The following is a 21,339-nucleotide window of genomic DNA, read 5'->3' as shown; positions in this document are numbered from 1 at the left end:
AGGGCGACCATGGCTGGCTGGAACGGTTATGTCGATAACCTGATGGCCGATGGAAACTGCCAGGACTCCACCGTCATCGGCAAGTACGTGTGGGCAGCGTCGCCCGGAGGAGGCACCTTCTCGGTGGTCACGCCTCCAGAAATAGATGTGGTGGCTGGAAAGGATCGTCAAATTTTCTTCCCAATGGCTTGGTCCTGGGTAGAAGGAAATGTTCTGTTATCAGAGATAGCCTGTTTGGTGAAGGTGACTGCACAATGGACATCAGGACAAAGAGCCAAGCTGGAGAACCAATGTACAATGTTTCTGTAGGCATAGCTGGCCTTTGTAATGAGAAAAGAAGGGACCCACGGAGGAATCTTGAATAAGAAGCCATTCACAATGGCAAAATACTTGAGGGAGACTGGGTTCCAGTCGACCAAGTTTGCTACTCAGTGTTTAAAAAAATGCTATTAAAGTTTCCTTTAGCAGTCACCTGTTGTTTCACGTTGACGTCACAGAACGTTTATTAGCAATGCAGGGTTTTGGGGGGTATGAGCCCATGTCTCCTTTGTATCCCTGTATTGGTGGGGAAAGAAAATTTTCATGTTTTTTTCCTTATGTACTCCAGCATTGCTTGTAGTCCTGGGAAAGGAAAGTGTCCATTGGGGTGGGTAGTCAACAAGGAAACACCATGGCTCCATACCTGAGGAATTCTGGATACTGAGCAGCCTCTCCCCATCAGCCTAACAACTCATTCACCCTTGCCACGACCCAGTTGCAGTGGCAGTGCTACCAGACTGTAGTTGGTTAGATTATTTTTTAATTTATCCATTTGATTCCCTTTGCCTCTTTACCACTTAATTGTAATAACATTGTAGATGTAATGGAAAGTAGATCCACTGTTTTGGCACCATTAGCACAATAACTAAATGGTAATAGGCATGTTATTACTTTTGATATTGTTGCAAACAATTGGGCTGACTTACTGAGCCTAGGCGTTGCTTTGTTTTAGTTAGAAAGTTTAATGGCATCCAAAGTCACCAAAGCAGGTTCTGATTATTCTCTATCTCCCTTCCCTTCCCCTTTGAAGTACTTATTGAAAATGAATGAAAAGGTGCTGGTAGTACAATCTAAGTGTTGCTGAGAGAGCACTTTCAGTAATTACGCAGATATTTTTAGTCTTCCTTTTTGTTTGAGCATGTTGGAACAGAAAGTGCATACCTATTTTTGCCATAACGTTCCTGACTTAGGTAATACTTATATCTAGTTTGCCCGTTATCATTGCTAAAGCACCTGGATTTCAAAATCTGTTTACGTCCATGAATAACTTTCCAGCAGCTTTGAAGGTGCACTCTGTTAAACTTGTATTAAGTTTTTCAGCATCTTAATTTCATGAGATGTGATCACAAAGCAGCTTTAGAGATGTGTAAGTTACTTCCCCACGAACATACCACAATACTGACTCTGATCCGTTTATTCTCCAGTAACATTCCATCTTTGCAATAGATCGGGCACTTAAACGTTTTGCCAGCTCCTCTCATGTGAGTTTATCTTTTTAAAAAGGTTGCCACTTTGGACAATAAATATCCCGACATAACCATCACTGATGTGTCCAGATTTGAGAGCTTCATAGGACCAATTAACTTCCAGTTTGAGGGATTTTAAGGGCAGACTGCTATAAAATGATTGTGAAGGGTGACTGCCACCCCTCATACTGTATTGGCAATTTAGATAAATGTGTGATAGATAGTATGCCCATCAATGTTGATGATTTGAAGATCAAATTCGTATCTGATCAAGGTTGGCAGTCTTCTGCATGGAAATTAAATATTTCAAATCAAGGGGATTGATGCATTAAACCTGGTAAGCTCATGCTGCAGAGGGAAACTGGAAGAATTGACTTATGCTCCTAATTGTTTTAAAATCTGTGGAAATGTCTGTTTTGAGCACAATACTAACTTGTGTTCGGTTCAACCAATACGACAAAAGCTCTGTATTCATAAATGAATAAAATGGGAGATGGTATTGTTTGGAATAATCACACGGCTGTCTTGTAAAATTAGTTTGCAAATGTTTGTGTATCCTGTGCCATACATTCTACATATAGATTTGCTGTTGTGAGATGGATTTAACTGCTGCTGTAAGGCTTTCAGTTGAATGGCACTTAGGGGCGTTACTCTACTCTTGCATGTACTCAATGTTCAAGCGTTGCGAAATATGTACAGATTTAAAAATTCTTGTTGCTGACCTGTCCATTTTCTTTCTCTGCAATTTTGTTACATCTGGGATACTGTCTAACTCATCTGATTTTAAAATGCATTTACAGAATGCCAATATTGTTAAACCACCTTGTTTACAGACAGATGAAATAAATTTATTCCAAACAAAAAAAAACAGGAAGTCAAACAGAACTGGCCTTCATTGCTAGAGGGATTGAGCTTGGAAGTCATGCTGCAAATATACAAGGTAATGGTGAGGCCGCACCTGGAGTAATGTGTGCAGTTCTGGTCTCCATACTCCAGGAAGGAGATACTGGCTTTGGAGGCAGTGCAGAGGAGGTTCGCTAGGTTGATTCCAGAGATGAATGGCGGTTAACCTATGAGGAAAGATTGAGTCGCCTGGGACTATACTCTCTGGAATTCAGAAGAATGAGAGGGGATGTTATAGAAGCATACAAAATTTTGAAAGGGATAGATAAGATAGAAGTAGGTATCTGAGACCAGAACTAGGGGACATTCCCTCAAGATTCAGGGCGGAGGCAAGGATAAACTGTTTTGCCCAGAGAGTCGTAAATCTGTGGAATTCTCTGCTCAGGAAAGCAGTTGAGGCTTCTTCACTAAATATATTTAAGATAGAGTTGGATAGATTTTTACATAGTAGGGGAATTAAGGGTTATGGAGAAAAGGCAGGAAGGTGAAGCTGAATTTACAGACAGATCAGCCATGATCTTATTGAATGGGGGGGCAGGCTCGATGGGCAGGTTGGCCTACTCCTGCTCCTAGCTCTTATGTACATAATCACATTTGCTTTTCAGGTTTCTGGTGTGGATGGTGTTGACAACGTGCAGTTTGCGACGATTTGCTGCTTTTAGACCTGGCCTATGTACACTATTTTTTATTGAAGAGATTATTCAGTGCACATATGTTGTTTTCACTGGGCAAAAAAAAAATATACAGCACAAGATTTTTTGCCCATCACCAATTGGAGGGAACATTGTTATGCAATTATTATTATGTAATCATTTCCTTTCAATTAACATCAGGTATCACTTCATTAACAAAATAGGGCGATGCTGTATGGGTAGTTGAAATATGTTCTGAGACTGATATGTTTACATTATCTCACTATTCGTCTTTAGTGCTGTTTTTATTGCAACATATGTCATGATTCTGATCAAACCCCGGAAGTGTATGTGGACTCATTCTTTCATAGCTGTAAAGAGATCAACCCCGTGCTTGAAGTGTGACAAGTTCAGCAATGAATTCTGTAGTAAATAACTATTTCATTTGTGTTCAATATCTAATAGAGACGAGCAAACGTCGAATCCATTTGCAATATTAATAATCAAATTAAGGTGTTACCCAATTTTAGTCGAAGTACTTCGGTTTCTAAAATACAACACAAAAGTCATTAGTACTTAATTTGTTTTGAGAAGGTGTCAAACTTATTTTGATCGTTTTTATATCCATTAATACAGTAGGTTTCATTGAAGTCATAATATCTCCAACATTGCAAAACCAGCTTTCTAAATAAACATTTATAGAAAGAACAGGAGTAATAATAAAACTTATTGTGCAACATCTTTCGACCATAACACCTTGCCGTCCAGCTTTTTTTTTGGCTAGGAAATAAGAAATTAATTGTTCCATAGAAACCATGCAGCATAATACAGGCCCTTCGGCCACCAATGCTGTGCTGAACATGTCCCTACCTTACAACTACCTAGGCTTTACCCATAGCCCTCTATCTTTCCAAGCTCCATGTAGCCATCTACGAAGCAAAATAAATTAGAGGATTTACAAAAAGAGAGTAAAGAAAGAAACAATAATGTAGCGAAATGCATTGGAGGCAAAAAAGGCAGAATAGGAAAATTATTCATTAAAAGTGTAATGTCAATGCATGATTTGTGTTTACAAACAGGTGAAAACTTCAGATGCAGCTTCTGAGAAACAAAATTCCAAAGTAGAGCGTGTCACGAGGTGAGGACAAGGGTGCTGGGACAGCACCCACAAGCAGGACACAAACATGTCTTTCTTAGGTACAATAAAATAGCGTTTATTACTCGCTACGCAGAAGATCGGGAAATCAAGGAGGAGAGAGGAACATGAACCTCGGACTAGGGGACTAAGGACTAGGATCTCCGCGGACCTGGGACTTGGACATGGGGAACATGGACATCCGCGGCCATGACTGGGACCGCCCCGGCCCTTGGACTTGAACCCTGCGTCCTTGATTCACCGCCGCCAGACAATTGGATACCATGGATCGCTGCAGCCAGAAATGCGGACACCAAAACACAGGACAAGGAAACTTGAACCAGGACTCCTCCTTCAGATCAGGCACCGAGCCGGGACTCTTCGAGGGGTAGACACGGACAAGGGTCATAAACGTCGAGTCAGGACTCCGCCTTCAACTCACCCCTGGTAGATTGACCCTGCCCGGACCCACTCTGGCGATGGAAGGTGAATTGCTGGTACTTCGATGCGGGCTGGATCACTCTGGCTTGTCGTGACGGCAGCAACTTGCGAAAGTTTCTTTACACTCTCACCCCGAACAGCTAAATCCAGGGGCTTATAAACTGCCGGTTCGGGTCACGGGTAGATTACCTTGATTGCCAAACTCAAGGGACGCGTGAAACGGAATTAGAAGGGAACAAGGAGTCAATGGTCCGGATCGCAACCTAACTAAATTTAAAGGGGAACCGATCTGGACCATGACAGAGCATCACTTGGTACGTGATTCCAGATCGACTTGTCCTAACGTATCATTAATTATGTTCCTTTACTCACCAATGCTGTCAACGGTTGCCGGCCCTTTTGCCACAAATAGCCATCATAATGACAACACAGCAATATTGACATATAAATATATATCGCCATCAAACTTCAACAACAAACAAGAGGAATAAAAAGCAATTCATAACAGTTCTATATAAACTTGTCAGCCAGCCATTCGCTTCAGTTCACGATTTCTGATGATTTAAAACCAATGGATCGATATTAGAGATATGTAGATGTTTCACGATAGGTAGATAGATAGATGAATAGTCTGACAATCAGAAAGGCAGAAAGGCAGAAAGAAGAAAATAAGCTAATCCTTCCTTGTTTAGACCTACCTTTCATACTGTTAGCTTAAAATGTGTACAAAGTGCTGGTACTTGGTGTAAAAGTGCGAATGTAAAAATATTTTCAAAAGTTTAATCCCTCTTTTCATTGTTGCAACTTGCTTTCACAATTAAATGATTAATTTGATCTTACTTTTATTTGTGCGTTTGCCAAGCCCAGATTTGAGCTCGGATATCATTCATTACAGTCCTTGTTTCATAAAACTTCCTAGCATGCTGGAATAGGAGATCTTGAGAGTATTCAAGTCCAAATCCTCACTAACATTTCTGGGTCCCCTCAATCAGACTGATTAATTCATGCTGATACAATTGTATTTCTATGTTATATTGACTGTCCTGTTGTACATACTGTTTATTAGAAATTACGATAAATTGCACATTGTACATTTAGACGGAGACGTAACGTAAAGATTTTTATGCCTCATGTGTATGAAGAGCGTAAGCAATGAATTCAATTCAAATCAATTCAATGCGTGTCATTTTTTTTCTGGACGTGCGCCATGTCCACTAGTTATCTACCATGTCGTACTGGGAGAGTAATGTTCAGAGTTTCGCTCATAAGTAGTTATATATTGACGGTACTCCACGGTACTGAGATGATTACCTGTGTTTCCTATTTTTATGAAAGTATTGGAGCATTCACTGAAGCGTAAATAAACATCGAAGTAAAGGAGATATCAGAACCGCGTTGGACTCCCATTTTACCTTCATTGTTTACAGCAATCCTCCGCTTTTCCAGCTCTGACAATGAAAGATCCATGTTTACTAAGTTGCTATTTTTACAAGCAAATCAAGGAAATAGGATTTATATATTTACGAAATGTCTTCAATAATACCCAAAATCGTTTATAGGGCAAATCGTCAAAATCGAAGCATTTATGCAACAGAGTCAAGGATACGGGGGGGGGGGTGACGGAAGAGGAGTACGGCTCCTTAATGAGATCGTTGTGGGCGTCGCTGCTAATCTGGCTTCCATCCAATAAAGCACATCCACTTGTGTAATCCTTCGTACCCGGGATGGGTTCATTTCATCTCTAATATTATGGATTCTTGCATTGACTTAATGAACGGGGATCTATAGACCCCAGTTGCAAAGCATTTAAAATCAGTTACAACCCTTAGGGTAAGGAAATTAATCCTCACATTTCTTCAAAATAGCTAATCCAAATTCTAAGATAGATCCTCTCCACAATGGAACCATGCGTGCAACCTGAGGGAGGTCGCTCGCAGTGTTACAACTTGTGAGGAAACCTTCTACATGTCTGCATTCTAGTGAGTAGACCCCCCCCCCCCCCGCCCCGCTTATCCCCGCTAAAGGGAATGCCCCCGTACCTCGTGAAAAAAAGAAAGCAATTATAGAAAAGCAACCAATGGCGCCCATGTCCAATTTTAGATTTGATGTTTTAACCCGTCAATTTTTACCTTGTGAATCCGCTGCCTCTATTACCGCACTTCAATATGAGATTTGTAAGGGCTGATGGGTTACACTGCATACAGCAGAATCCTCATTAAATTTCATAGCATCTGTTGTAGTTTTATATATCCAAAATTTCCCGCCTTTCGGCAGAGCCATCTCACAACCTGACAGAAAATCTACTATACACACTATGTAAAATCCAAATTAACGAATATGAAGACCTGCGTGGAACTGACAGGACAAATACAATGCTTACGCATTTAGGTGCCGACCCTTCATAAATGTCGTATGACTGTTGTCATGACAAACAGCAAATGTTACTGAACTCCAATTTCACGTCTGGATAAATAAACATTTTCTCATGGTGAGCACGTGAATGGGGGAGTTCCACGTCACATGATTTACGCATTTGTGAAATTATCTCAACAATGAACAGGAACTTTCCTTGGTAATAACTGATTTACACTTTTAATTTTTTTTCTAAAGTACATAACAAAAACATATTAGGACAGGCAGCATGACCTAACCCTAATGCATAATATTGAAACTGACTTCGTGAAATAATCCCTGCGAGTCACCTCTCATGTCATTAAGTAGACATTAAGTTGGCAGTAATTGTAATTAATTACTATTCATTAATTAAACTTGTTTCACAATTTATATGTATCCTAAGTGCAACTGTTAGCAGTAGCATATTGATGTCTCAGATTAATACCGCTCGATAATGACTTGCAATTTAAATTCCGTTCCTGTTTCCTTCAGTTGCAATGCAATCCGAAGCCCCAAGAGCAATAACAGGAGTGCAGCATTATCGGGGGTGAGAGTGCTAAACTATGAATACTGTCTATAGTTTTATGTATCATCTGCAGTATTGCGCTCCACTGTGGTCAGGCAGTGAGTTGAACGGAAGTTGTGCGGCATATCTCAATGGATCTTACAAATTCAGTATTACTTTCATTTAAAATTCTACTCACCATTTTCTTTTTGATTTAGAAACGCAGAACTCAATTCTGAAGACAAAAATTACCCCAAGATTAAAGTCTGTATGTGACTGTTTTAGAGACGTACCGAAATAAACATAAACATTCAATTGCCTGAATCATATACCTTACATTTTTCTATGGATTTAGAGAAAGGGAAAAATACTTGACTGTTATTCAACTGTCTTCTAGCAGGAAGTTCAGCGCATTGGTGTCATATCCCTGTGCTTCAACGAGATCAGTGAAGTAAATAGAATAGTTCTAAAAGTGGTGGCTCAGGAAATTGCGGATGCATTGGTAATCATTTTCCAATGTTCCTTAGATTCAGGATCAGTTCCTGAAGATTGGAGAGTGGCTAATGTTATCCCACTTTTCAAGAAGGGAGGGAAGGAGAAAACGGAGAACTATCGCCCTGTTAGCCTAATGTCAGTCGTGGGGAAGATGCTTGAGTCCATTATTAAGGACGAAATAATGGCACATCTTGATGGCAGTAATAGGATTAGGCCGAGCCAGCATGGATTTACCAAGGGCAAATCATGCTTGACTAATCTGTTGGAGTTTTTTGAGGGTGTAACAAGGATGTTAGACGAGGGTAAGCCAGTGGATGTTGTGTACCTAGATTTTCAGAAGGCATTCGATAAGGTGCCACATAGGAGATTGGTGAGTAAAATCAGAGCTCATGGCATTGGGGGCAGGGTTTCAACATGGATAGAAAACTGGTTGGCAGATAGAAAGCAAAGGGTAGCAGTGAATGGGTGTTTCTCGGACTGGCTGGAGGAGACTAGTAGGGTACCACAGGGCTCTGTATTGGGACCACAGCTCTTTACGATTTATGTCAACGATTTAGATGAGGGCATTGAAAACTATATCAGCAAGTTTGCTGACGATACTAAACTGGGTGGCAGTGTGACATGCGAAGAGGACGTTAGGAGAATACAGGGAGACTTGGATAGGCTGGGTGAGTGGGCAGATACTTGGCAGATGTCATTCAATGTGAATAAATGTGAAGTTATCCACTTTGGAAGCAGGAACAAGAGGACAGAGTATTGTCTGAACGGTGTAGAGTTAGGTAAGGGAGAAATGCAAAGAGACCTAGGAGTCCTAGTTCAGTCAATGAAGGTGAATGAGCAAGTGCAACAGGCAGTGAAGAGGGCAAATGGAATGTTGGCCTTTGTTACAAGGGGAATTGAGTACAAGAGCAAGGATGTCCTTTTGCATTTGTACAGGGCCTTGGTGAGACCACTCCTGGAATATTGTGTACAGTTTTGGTCTCCAGGTTTAAGGAAGGACATTCTGGCAATTGAGGAAGTGCAGCGTAGATTCACTAGGTTGATTCCTGGGATGGCAGGGCTGTCTTACGCAGAGAGATTGGAGAGATTGGGCTTGTACACGCTGGAATTGAGGAGATTGAGAGGGGATCTGATTGAAACGTTTAAGATAATTAAAGGATTTGATAGGATTGAGGCAGGAAATATGTTCCAGATGTTGGGAGAGTCCAGTACCAGAGGGCATGGATTGAGAATAAGAGGTCAGTTATTTAAAACAGAGTTGAGGAAGAGCTTCTTCTCCCAGAGAGTTGTGGAGGTGTGGAATGCACTGCCTCGGAAGACGGTGGAGGCCAATTCTCTGGATGCTTTCAAGAAGGAGCTAGATAGATATCTGATGGATAGGGGAATCAAGGGATATGGGGACAAGGCAGGGACTGGGTATTGATAGTGAATGATCAGCCATGATCTCAGAATGGCGGTGCAGATTTGAGGGGCCGAATGGTCTACTTCTGCACCTATTGTCTATTGTCTATTGTCTATCGGGTTTCAGTGTTCTAAAGGATGTACCGTGATAAAATATTGCTGTCTCCAACGATAGTCTTCACTTTGGCGTTTCACTAAGTTAATTTGAATACATGTTGCATACGTTGCCTCTGAAACATTTGATAAAGAGTGCGATTAACCATTCCTTCCTATCAGATTGGAGGTGATCGTAATTAGATCAGAAAAACAGGTAGATCACGAAATAATAGAGTGACACGGCAACATAGCAAATGGAGCTGCTATTTCATAGCTCCAGAGACCGAGATGGCTCCTCACTATTCATGTTGTCTGCCGGGAACATGTTCGTTTTCTTTGTGACAATAGCAATTTCCTTCTAGGTTCCAGTGTCACTTGCACCCCGCAATCCGACCCACCTACATATTCACCCATGCTAAAGACGCGCGGGTTGATATGCCGGTAGGTTATTATAAATTATCCCAATGTAGATAGGCAATTAATAGCATCATTTCTAAAGTTAGTTTTCCCTAATTTTGCAAGCAAAATATGTGAAGAGGTTTGGAGTTCTCCTTGGAGATGGAATCGAATTTGACTGGCTAAGGAAATAGAGTTATAAAAATACCTTTATCTTTCTCCAGTATTTGGTCCCCTGGAACGGCAAAGTCATTCTTGAAAGCAGATGTAATTTTAACCGAGTTCATAGATAACAGGTTAACTTATTTGCACCGTGGAACTTCAGTATTCTATGGTGCAAAACCAAATGAAATTCGATATTATCATTTTGCCATGGTAAGAAACATGATTTCAAATCCTCAGTTTGTTCCAATTGAAGTAACCTTTCTCCACTTCGTTTCAAATAAGTAAAGGATCAAAAATATTTGGAACCAGACATCGGTTGGTATACTTATTTGCCCACGCATGGACAGAGAATCAATGCTGAAGTAAGATGTGGACGTTGTAACTTTAAGAAGGGACATATTAAAATGTATGATATACATGGAAGCCTATTCCAAAAGAGTGTGAGTACGGGGCAACAGAATATCGGGTAGTCAATCAGGGTTCTATTATCTTCAGAAAATGTTATTAAAGTGCGCTGTGAATTTTATCTCCATTGTTCCCCTTAGCTTTCCTCTTCCGTCCCCGCGATGAACTAAGTGTACCAACCGTGTTTCCGAACGAAAGGGAATAGCAGCATTTTAAAAGCTGGTTTCAACTTTGAACTTCTAAGACTGTTTATTTTTTCCTCCCATTTTCTAGCCCCAAATGTACACGCTTCAGCACAGAGAACCGTATCTTCCGTTACCATACGTTTATGCTCGCCTTCCTAAGTGCCCTGATGATACCTGTTCTTCTCTTGGCGTCTCTACCCCCCCACCCCGCCCCCACTCAGCCCCTTTAAAAAGCCTTTACCACAAGTGTTCGCTCATCTTCCGGGCATCTTTCTGTGGTTGCGCTTCAGCTTTGTTGGATCCTGTTCGTCTGACGAGACCGGAGTTATGTTTTCTTTTGTTCGTTTACAGGTTGAATATTGGGAACAATATACAAAGCTCGGCTGGTTAGGTAAACTGTGTTTATGTCCCTTCTCAGGTCCGAGATACTGCAATTTAGGCACTGGGGAATAGCGAACATCATTTGGATATACCCCAACCACGCCATTTTTCAAGGCATTAACTGAAATTTTAGCATGAACATTAATACAAGTTTGCTCAGACTCAAGAAGCCAAGCAGAATATGATTCAAAGTGTTTAAAGCTAAGCCTTATTTTACTCACGTGTTGTTCTGCGGATGTCCTGGAGCTCTGAAATTGCAAGATTATCATTATTATTATTGCTGCTGTTGTTTAAAAATAACTTTCAGATTAGTTACAGGAACATAGCCTAATGTTTCAGATTTAAATAAATAATGCATTAGAATATTGTAAGGTGTGATCCACAACATCTTTTCATACCCGTTCTCAGCTCAGCCAATCTCTCATCTGCGGAAATAGAAATACATATCCAGATCAAAAACATACACTGCTACGCCTAATAGTCATGCTTTTATTTGATACTCTTGGTTGAATGTTTAGTGGAAACTAGTAAAGTGAAAATGTGGAAAGGTAGGAAATCGCGACCATTCAAGATAGTTGCTCGCTCCTAGCAAATCCATCTGGATTTCAGTGTTTGTAGTTGTCTAGGTTTTAGATAGATTTGCCACGTCATGAACTTCTGGGGCTCATGACGTACATACTTCAAATGATCCACACATTAAAGTATTTTACCCACCATACATTTAATGTATTTTGTCATGGTATGCTCAGTATACAATTAGATATTGACAATGAACATCGCTTCCCTTGGTTCCTGGTGGAAGTCATTCCGTCCAGAAGATTAGACTTTATTTTCAGGATACTCCAGACAATACAACAAGGTTCGCGATGTGATTGTTCATACTGGAGGAAGAGCATTTAAATCTGTGAACTCTTTCCCCATGGGTAGAGAAAATTGAAACAACAATAGGGCGCTCGGTCTCGGGAGGTTGTCCCTCTATTCACTGAGGTCACAACTCATCTAATTCCGTTTGAAGCCTTTGATGTACTTTAGTCTATCGATCGGAGATGGTAATGGACACAACGAAGTACATAGTCTCTGAAGTTAAAGAATTCCAAAGATTTAGTCCTCCGAAATTTCCCGTCTTTGTACCGCGATATAGGAAGCATATTATCTTAAAACATTATTCCATTTCAAAATCCTCTAGTCATCCACCTTAGCAGGCTTATTGGAATGGCATACCTCTTAACCAGATCATTGAGACATAAAAAACCTACAGCACAATACAGGCTCGTCGGCCCACAAAGCTGTGCCGAACATGTCTTTACCTTAGAAATTAGCTAGGGTAACCACAGCCCTCTATTTTTCTGAGCTCCATGTAACTGTCCAGGAGTCTCTTAAAAGACGCTATCGTATCCTCATCCACCACTGTCACCAACTCACCACTCACCACTCTCTGCGTAAAAAAATCACCCCTGACGTCTCCTCTGTATCTGCTTCCAAACACCTTAAAACTGCCTCAAGACTTCAGTAATCTTTCCCAAACTCTCCTTATACACATTCCTCTTATCTCTAACAATTCTAGCGAAACTATACTGCAAAGATCGCAAGGGCAAACAACCTTTACTCAGATTGGGAAACAAATTGGCAAATGAAGCCTTACTCAATCAAAATCCTTAATCGGCAGAACAGCGAGAAATGTCATTATCCTAGTGTACAAAGCGTGATTTTACTCACCATAGCTTTTACATTTCTCGTCTAATTCTGAGTATGAAACATATTTTCAATATTTTAAACCATTGCTCAAATCGACATCTTAAAAAGAGAACTGTAAAAACATCAAGTGATCCTTATTAAAACAAACGTCAGTACAGCATTTAAAATTGCTTCTGCGTTTACCTTTCTCTCTCCGAGCTAACATCCAATCTATTACGGAAACAAACAGAAACAATTTTGTTTAAATGTTTTTAATCATCAAAGAACCAGCTGGGATAGGGAGGAGTGACGAAGAGGAGAGGAGAAAAAGCAGTAAGGAATTCATTACCAAGAACAAGACGTTGAGACCCTGGAGATAATGTTTGTTGTCATATTGACAGTCAGTAGGTGATGTGCTTACCAAAAGCTGCTATTTATTATTTCTTTCCTGCTTCATATTTTCGATGCCATTAATAATTTGAAACGTTGATGCAGGTTATCTGAACAGCCCATACTGCGGGCAACTCGCTCCTTCTTTGAACATTGGAAATATTGTGAACCGTAGACTTGCCATCATTAAAATTAAATAATTTTAAGCCGACTTCAAATCTGTTGAAAGCACCACAACTGACAGAGGAGGGTTCAATCTAGGTATTTTTCCCACGCTTGACTCATTTTTCGTGGAGTTAATTGGAAAGGAAAGTCGTGTTAACGCTTAATGCGCTGTTCGTCACACATTTTCTGCTCTAAGCTTGTGGTAGATAATTTCATTTTTAGATATAGTCCTGATACTACTGTGGATAATTTACAACATCGTACAGCTGATGGAAAATGGGGCTGGTTTTAGAAAACAGTGATTTCCAGTGAATTAATTTCACACGTTTCAAAATGGAAAATGAATTCACTCATTTTGCATTTCAGCTCTTTTTCTCGGCATTATTTATTTGGTTGTTTGTTTGTTTATTCTTGTCTTTCAAAAGGTTGTCTTATTTTGCACATTTGTTGTTTGTCAGTCTTTCTGTATCATTTTTTATTGTACCGTGAATACCAACATGAAGATGAATTGTAGGATAATATAAGTATTTTGATAAGATATTTACTTTGAACTTCGAAATGCATCTTTACAGCATTTGGTCTCTTCCTTTTCACGAATATATAACGCATTGTCAAGTTAGGTGTGGAATAGGTTTCACGAGCACAACAGCCAGCAACTGGCAACATTTCCAGCTCTTGCATATTTACTTATCTCATTACCTGACGACTGGAGCAGTTTGGTTACTGATTGCAACTCTGAAAAGCACAAGAAACTCTCATGCAGAGGTTAAAATTTAACATATATTCATTATGCCATCAGAGATAGGCCAACTCTTCCTCCCACGCTGTCGGCATTTTCTACTTCTGATAAAAAGCAACTCCTGTTGGACAGTCTCTCCAACTCGTCTCTGCATGTTAGATTTCCAGCACCCTCTTGTTTACAGTTCTAATCTAAACTGATTGTGAGAATCTGCTCATTGAATCAGCACTTCCGTGCATGCACCGGGGCAAGTAGGTCTCCCCCCTCCATACCCGCACTAACCGATTCGCCTCGTATACCAGAACTTCAGACCGGGTACCGGGTTGCATGAAAACTCGGCTGATGTTGGTGGCTGGATGTAGTTGCCATTTAACTTATGACGTACGGGAATATCGAGAAATCGGAGAAAAAAAATATGGAAGATGTGTCTTTCTTCTCAATGGGAAAGTTTTTCTTTATTTTTAGAAGCACTTATAAAGAAACTCTACAGGAACTTCAGTTGATGGAAATCTAAATGAAAGACAAAAACTTTTGGAAACACTCAGCCGGTCAAGTCGGCTCAGGATTTTATATGGTGTGTTTTAGGGGAAGAAAAACAGAGTTAACTTTACAGGTTGTAGATCTTTCCGAAGAACAGGGTAGGAGAGAATGTTAGCTTTAACTTTGTAAGATAGTGAGAAGGGCATGGATAGGACACAGGGAATATCTCAGGAAGGTTAAGGTCAAGTTTGACAAGGGGAGGCTGTAGGTGACGATATCCGGTTTATAGATGAATGACGACCAGATGCGGGGCAGGAGCTTTGAATACAAGATCACTTTTTTAATAAAAAAAAACTTTAAGGTGAGGGCAGCTAACGGGAAGATAGCGAAAAAAATGTTTTTTTTATTTATATAACAGAGCTATAGGAAATACCCACGATGCCAGGCTGTGCTGATCGAGACGTAGAAAGAGGAAGAGAAAACAAATGATTTACTGCAGCACTGGCCGGTCACCTGAAGCTGTGGAATTCCATGTGAAATATGTTCATAAGAAAAGGCAAGCACGCCACATCATTCAATATATTCACAGCTGACAAGCCCCAGCCCTCAGTTCTTCTTTAGTCCAATTTCCTGTAGTTCTTAATTCCTCGATCATTCAAAAAACGCATTTACTACCTCTTTTTTAACTATCCCCGGTGAGACCTCATCTCCACCACTGGCAGGGATATGGAATGCCAAAGAATAACTACTTCCGATGTACCTCGGTTCCAAAAGGCCGCCTATTAATCTTGGAGCGATATGTCCTCGTTTATGATTCCCCCTCTAGTTGAAGTATTTCGACATACCCACTCGGGATTTTATATACTGTATTCTAGTTAGATCGCCCTTCATTCTTAAAAAGTCGTAAAGGGGGCGGACGCTTCAAAAATCTGAAAGTGGTGAAGTGGGAAATGTGTGTCCCTATATTTTCGGTAACAAACGTAGTTTAATATGCTCTACCTTCTTTCATCACTTCATTCTGCACTTTCTCTTCCTCCCATGTCCTACAACCTCATTCCTATTCGTCTCTTCACAGCTGACCACGCTGAGAATTACTGTTCTCCATTCTACTCTCAGGTCATGAGCGGACAGGTAAACAAGCCATCGGAAGAGAGAGACAAATCAACAGAGCACCGCTATTTAGATAGACAACTAGACAGTCAGAACGACCTAGAAACTGTGCAAAGACAGTTGTTGCTTTATTTGGATACCAACAGAAAATCAAATAATACTATGAATCACTTTGATAAAAGCGATAATTTTCCCCAGTGACTGAGAATGAACTGTTTTTGATCTTACCCTTCTCCTTGGCTTGTAGCTGTGCATCTGAAATCGAAATTAATGCCCTTTTTATATGCGTGTACACAATTACTGTGTTTGCTCTATTCACAAAGCTATTCGGTGTAGGATTTGATCATCTTTTCTGTGACAGCGTGGCTGGTGTTGCGGCTTCCTCTTATTGAGGAGCTGGTGAGTTAATTGCGTATTGTAAGCATTGGTGGTTAGCGGGAGATTTAATGCGGAATTAGTTGACCCATGTGAAAGAGGATGGGTTACAGGTAAATAAAATGGAATACAAGATTGAAGTAATTGCTCAAAAAAAAATCCTCATCGACTCGAGGAGTTGAATGGCCTCATTATATGCCGCAGGGAACGAGATTTACGGATGGTATGTTGCCTCTCGGGTGCCATTTTCGAATAGCTGGAATTCCAACGGACCTCAACAGAGAGAGTTTGTTGAACGCCGAGATGGCTTTATAGAGCAGTTACTCGTTGAGCCTACTAGGGGTACATATATGAACCGGAAGTGATTTTGAGGCTTAACGTAAAACGCCCCCTTGGGAGGCAGTGATCACAATATGAGTCTGACGTAGCAGTATTTCAGCAGAGTAAAGGAAATTACAGTGGAACGAGAGAGGAATTGGCCAATATAAGTTGGAAGGAGATACTGCCAGGGATGGCAGCAGAGCAGCAATGGCGTGAGTTTCAAGGAAAAAGGAGGAAGGTGCAGAATAGATGTATTCCCAAAACAAAGAAATACGCAAATGTCAAAATAGTTTAACAGTGGCTGACAAGAGAAATCAAAGCTAATGTAAAAGCAAATGAGAGTGCGTACGACAAGCAAATATTAGTGGGAAGACAGAGGAATGGGAAGCTTTTAAAACCATACAGAGAGAAACTAAAAGAATCATCAGGAAGGAAAAGATGAAATATTAACGTAATCTTGCAAGCAATATCAAAGTTGATTGTAAAACCTTTTTCAAATATGTAAGCAATAAAACAGAGATGAGAGTGGATATAGGACTGCCAGAAAATGGGTTGGAGAAATAATATTGGGGGACAAGGAGATGGCAGATGAACTAAATGAGTATTTTGAATCAGTCTTCACTCTGGAAGACACTAGCAGTGTGCCAAATGTTGAAAGTTGTGAGGGGAGAGAAGCAAGTGCAGTTACTAATACAAGATAGAAGTTGCTCAAAAGGTTACAAAAGGTACCCGAGGCTACAAAAGTCACAAGATGAAGTGCGCCCTAGGGTTCCGAAAGAGGTAATGGTAGAGATTGTGGAGGAGGTAATGATCTTTCAAAAATTATTGGACGCTGGCATAGTGCCAGAGGACCGGAAAATTGCAAATGTCATTCCACTCTTTCAGAGAGGAAGAAAGCAGCAGAAAGGAAATTATAGACCAGTTAGTCTGACTTGTGGTTGGGAAGGTATTGGAGTCATTTGTAAGGATGAGGTGGTGGAGTACTTGGTTACACAGGACAAGATAGGGCAAAGTCTGCATGGTTTCCTTAAGGGAAAATTTTGCCTGACGAATCCGTTGGAATTCTTTGAGGAGATTACACGTAAGATGGATAAAAGGGATGCAATGGATGTTGTATATTTGGAATTTCGGAAGGCCTTTGACAAGGTGCCACACATAAGGCTGCTTACCAAGTTAAGAGCCCAAAGCATTACAGGAAAGTTACTGGCATGACTAAATCAATGGCTTATTTGCACAAGGCAGCGCGTGGGAACAAACGGATCCGTTTCTGGTTGGCTGCCAGTGACTTGTGGTGTTCTGCAGGGGTCAGCGTTGGGACCGCTTCTTTTTATGTTGTATATCAATGATTTAGATAATGGCGCAGATGGCTTTGTTGCCAGATTTGCAGATGATACGAAGATTGGTGGAGGGGCAGGTAGTGTTGAGGAAACAGATAAGCTGCAAAAGGATTTAGACAGATTAGGAGAACGGACAAGAGAGTGGCAAATGAAATACAATGTCGGAAGATGTATGATCATGCACTTTGGTAGTAGAAATAAATGTGCAAAGTATTTTCTAAAAGTTAGCTTTCAAGTAGTCTGTGGTGAGGAAGGAAAATGCGGAGGCCAGGTCATTTGCTATATTTAAGGCAGAGACTGATAGGTTCTTGGTTGGACACGGCATCAAAGGTTATGGGGAGAAGGCTGGGGAGTGGGGCTGAGGATGGGCAAAGGAAGGATCAGCCATGAATGAATGGCAGAGCAGACTCGATAAACCAAATCGCCTAATTCCTGTTCCTGCGTCCTCTGATCCTACGGTCTATGGAACGATTGGCCGTTTTCACTAATATTAAAGTGTCTAAATATAAATTAAGTCTGAGGCAAACTGACATTTTATGTAAGATATGCTTATATGCGTGAATTAAATTGGACGAGAATTTCGGGTGTGATCTGAGGTAACGTTTAAAATTTAGAACGTGAGTATGTTCTTCTACGTGAGAAATCGCCAGACAATGAGTTATAAAGAATCTGAAGCGGGAACTTCAACTGTCCTTTTCTTTCCCCAGCTGCTGCCTTACTCTCTGAGTTCCTCTTGTCCGTTTACTGATCATTTTTAGCCCAAACTACTTAAAGTTTCGATCTGAATTAACGTTTAGTGGGTCAGGTTACTGTAAAACGGGGGTCTGAATCCAAATCACACATGGGAAGATTAATATATTTTTTTAATTTGCTTGTAAATATTGGGAACAAGAATATTGGGCCTTGTCGCGCTGGTGGCTCGCCGGCAGTGTACTGGTAACTTCAGAGAAGAAACCGGAGACTGGAGCAAGAAAGAACTGCTGGAAGAACTCAAGCGGGTCAGGCGGCAAAAGGAGCGCATCGCGGTTTCGATTCGATACCATGCATCGGGATCTTTTGTCCTTTGGCACCGGTACTTGTTTTTTAATCAATCGCAGTTGCTTGACCCGCTGAGTTCTTTCAGCAATTTTGTTTTCGCTGATAAGTGCGGAACATGGCGGCGGTCCCTGACAGAACTGAGCTCTGGCGGCCGAAAAATCATGGTTTCTGGACCCCTGCTTTTTGCCAACAACAGGTGAAGGATCTAAAGCAAAAGTAATCAAACCGTTTGTAGATCTCAAAGGGTCAAGCTGCATCTGTGGAGGCAAAATGGTGTTTGGAGTTCCCCTGCATCAGGATCAAAGGATCTAACACGTCCCTATTAATTTGAGAGAAGCCACTCACGTTCACTGAAAAAAAAAAGATTTTGGGACATTTCCACTTATTTAATGAACTTGAGTGATACATTCTTTACATAATCTATTATATTCTATATAAAATGATTTGTTGATTGTATTTCAGCTGCTTGTGAAATCTCTGATGATCAGGGGCATTAAAGGACGGTAGCAAAGCTCTTCGAGCATGAAACTATCAAGGATCAGGGAGTGGATGGCAGCAGTTCGGCACCCTCTCTTTGAGGCCAATCACTCCCACACCGGCTTCTTGCGTCGAAATGGCATGAGTAGATTCGTGGCAAGCGCAGCACTTCCGCACGATGGCGGGCAAGAGCAATAGGACTGATTTAGTGCGGGCGTGTTATTTTATTCCTGTTACTCACTTGTCGTATTAAGTTGTTTCTCCAGTTCTGGGGAAGGGATTAAGATTTGTATTGAATTGGAATGTATAGATAAACATATCTTAATATATCTGATAACTTCAAAAAAAAAATAGTACCAACAAATTTGATTTCATTGTGTGCTTAAAATTCATAGGATACATAAATAGTTTATCATCACATTCCCAAACAGTTCATAATTACTGAAGGGAAAAATCACTGTTCGCAAAAACTCATTGCGAAAATACTGTTGCTAGGGTAGCGTTAGAAACCAAAATTGTGGCTTTTAAGATACAGAAGGTTTTACTTGGATATTACTTGGATATGTTGGCATATACCCAACACGAGTGTGGAAATCGTAACAGGACCAATACCTAATAGCGGTTAATGTAGCGTGCTCTTGATAAACATAGGCTCTGTTGCATTTAATTGAACTCCGAATTTTGTCGTCAGCTTTCAAATCAGTTATTATTCAAAGACTACAATGCAATTCGAAATGCAAATCGGTAGAAGCATCAAATCCAGTTTACCTTGTACTCTCGCAATCTTCTCGACTAATTGTAAATATAACAGGTTAGAAAACAGGCGAATAGTTTTCTAAATGTTGTAAATTAAAGTCAGAATATGTAACAATATGTTTCTAGAAATACGTCCTGCTGATTTTTAAATCGGTACTGAAACACAGATGGGTAGAATTTGCTGGAGGAGAGAAAGTAGCGGACTTGATCGCTCGCTCCAGCTTTGTCCTCAGAATCAGAGTCAGGTTTATTTATCACCGGCATGTGACGTGGAATTTGTTAACTTAGCAGCAGCAGTTCAATGCAATACATAATATAGAAGAGGGAAAATAATAATAAAATAATACATACATCAATCAATTACAGTTTACGTACATTGAACAGATTAAAAACGTGCAAATAACAGAAATGTTGTATATCTTTTTTTAAATGAGGCAGTGTCCAAGGGTTCAGTACCGAGTATCCAGCCTGGTCATTTCAATATGACAAAAATCCGAGCTGAGGGAAAGTCTGAAATGAGCTATGTTGAAAGTATTCAGCAGGTCAGTCAACAAATCGGAAAGAGAGCAACAGAAGCAATATTTCAGGGCATTGGGCTTCCAGTGGTTCTGTGCTGGAATTTTAGTGGCATCAGTGTTTTAATGATTCCTCCAAACACAGACGTGTTGGACATTTTGAGAACTTATTTATAGATACTACAAATGTCTCTGTGGATTCTCCTTGACGTTGCAATGAGTAGATATACATTTTGCAAATTATGAGAGTTTTTTTTTCCTTCCCTTCTTTGTAACTATTCAGCTCGGATAGTAGAGATGCCAGATGAGATAGTTAAATGCTCCTCTTGTGGGATGTGGGAAACAGCATGACTGCAACTGCGAGAAATGCATTCAGACACAGCTTCCAACAATCCATGTTAATGTGCTGAAGCAGGAACTGGACGACCTTCGGATCATTGGAGTGGCTGAGGGGGTGATAGACAGGACATATAGAGAGGTAGTTACAACGAAGTTGCAGGATATAGGAAACTGGGTGTCAAGAAAGGGAAAGGGTTAAGGAGCCAGTGCAGAGTACCCTTTTGGCCATCCCCTTCAACAACAGCTATATCACTTTGGATACTGTCGGGGGAATGTGTGTACTGAATAGAACAGAGGAAAATCATAGTGGTCGGGTCTCGGGCCCTGAATCTATCTCTCTGACTCTGAACGGAAGGGATCTCAGCCACTGAAACATGCAACTCACCCAGAGTTTTCATGGGTCTCTTAGTGGCCTTCCTCACCAGTAACCTTTGTGTACGGTCACTCAATTTTTGAGGACAGCCTTCGCTAGGTAGATTTACAGCTGTGCCATATTCTTTTTATTTCTTGACTGACTTAACTGTACTCCAAAGGATATTCAGTGACTTGGATAGAAGAAAATTTCCATCTCCTGACTAGTGCTT

General features: G+C 40.7%; 1 pseudogene; it reads left to right on the top strand.

Annotated features, from left to right (window-relative positions):
- The first annotated feature begins 9 nt into the window (after window positions 1-9).
- On the top strand, window positions 10-18,868 carry LOC132394816 (profilin-2-like; annotated as a pseudogene).
- Window positions 18,869-21,339: the final 2,471 nt, after the last annotated feature.

The sequence above is a fragment of the Hypanus sabinus genome, chromosome 5 (genome assembly GCF_030144855.1).
Source record: "Hypanus sabinus isolate sHypSab1 chromosome 5, sHypSab1.hap1, whole genome shotgun sequence".
NCBI classification, from domain to species: Eukaryota; Metazoa; Chordata; class Chondrichthyes; order Myliobatiformes; family Dasyatidae; genus Hypanus; species Hypanus sabinus.
This window is presented reverse-complemented; position numbering and strand designations above follow the sequence as displayed.